Here is a 1,696-nt window from a genome sequence, read left to right as displayed (position 1 = left end):
TGTTTTGTAAGATTCTGATACACGTTTATTAGTATTTCCTTTATCGCTTAGTTTTGTTTTTTTTTCACCACAGAAATGTTAGATATTATGACTACACACTGTGACCAAGACCGTAGTCCATTGACGCATAAAGGTTGCGGACCAACTGTTTGCTTGGTGCACCGTATTACGTAGAGGCTAAAAGCCGATCAAGTCGATTTCGTTTGATGTGTGCGCACCGGCCAGAACAAATCCCGGACTCTGTTCGACCCCCCTCAGTCCCAACTAGATCTGTATATTATTATATACATCAGCTTGAAACGTCCATGCGTTATGATATTGTGGTGTGTGCACACCACACGGTGTCCGACGGGATATGAGGCGGAACATCAAATATATACACGTTGATATAAACATGCCTCACACCGTCTGGTACCGTTCTTGCATGAGTCAGTGGGCAGCAGCAGGGCGCCGCAAGGCAACTGAAGAAGCTCAGGCAATGATGATGGTGCTGCATGTCTTACCTGGAACAATGCTTTAGTACGTGAGCAGCCTTGGACTCGTTAGGCAGTCTTTCCATTCTGTGTCGGTTTTGTGTGTTTGCAAATCTGTGTCTGGAAACAACGCAAAAGGTGCTTTAGGATTTCTTAAAGTGCATGTTTACGTAGTAAGGATTATATTGCCGTTTATAGTGATTCCAGGAAACGCCTGTACTTCTTGCAGACTTTAATCGCACGGAGCAGACTGTAAAACGTAGATACCCACTAAATTATTGCAATTACATCTGCTGTAATTATAGTAGTGGTAGTATTATTTCCAAATACAACAATAAGGATTAACAATAAGGAGAATTTACTGGGTACTGATTCAAGGGAACGGACCATGTAGGGAGATTTCAATGTTTGTGTAATATGAAGTGAGGTTTGGATCTCCTCTCTGCAGGTTTTTTTTTTAACCTTTTAGTGTTTGAGAGCACAGTTGAGTCATGTACGGCCTGTCACGTCATAAACATTTTGCTCATGAGGAAGATCTGTTTACCAATCAGCGAGCCCGTTGTTTGGGTTGCTTGTCGTGGGTTGTTTACGTTTTCATAATCCGGTCGTATATCTTAAAGCCGTTTTATCACACACACCCCCCCCCCCACCCCTCGCCCCCTTTCCTCAGCCAACCAACATTTCTTTTCACCTGTAACCCACATCACGACATGACTATCATTGTTCATATAATGATATGTTGTGTTTTTAGCAAACAAAATGAGATCTTGGAGAATGAACAAAGGAATGCATACTTCTGTCTTCGCGTTGTACTACAGAGAAAAAACAACGTTCCATCTAATTTTAAGTCACGCTTTACTTTCGCCTTAAGGAAAAAAAAATCAGCTCCTTAAGTTTAAGGAGGTCGGAATGATTATTCTTCTATATTATGTTTTAGCGGCAACTGACCTGGATACGTCATCGTTCTGCGGCAACTAGTTTAAATGTACAATACACGAAGAAACAGTGGCATTTTTATGTTTGAATTTCTTGAGCTTAATGTGACTGGTGTAAACCACCCGTGCTTGTGATTTTGTGACATCTTAAGTTTTATTAGACAGAGCAATGTGTTTCTCTCAGGCTGTTTGCTCCTTGTCCTACTTTGAGAGATTTTCATTGTTATTGGAATCTGTATGTTGGTTGGTGTGTATGTGTGTGTGTGTGTGTGTGTGTGTGAGAGAGAG

At 41.3% G+C, this 1,696-nt stretch overlaps 1 long non-coding RNA gene across 1 annotated transcript in view; it reads left to right on the top strand.

The window, feature by feature from the left end:
* The window catches only part of LOC118479054, an 11,868-nt gene that overhangs the window by 1,077 nt on the left and 9,095 nt on the right, over window positions 1-1,696 (top strand). The window lies entirely within an intron of this gene.

Source organism: Aplysia californica, unplaced genomic scaffold (genome assembly GCF_000002075.1).
Source record: "Aplysia californica isolate F4 #8 unplaced genomic scaffold, AplCal3.0 scaffold01580, whole genome shotgun sequence".
In the NCBI taxonomy this organism is placed as follows: Eukaryota; Metazoa; Mollusca; class Gastropoda; order Aplysiida; family Aplysiidae; genus Aplysia; species Aplysia californica.
The sequence above is the reverse complement of the archived record's forward strand: the minus strand, read 5'-3'. Positions and strand labels throughout refer to the sequence as shown.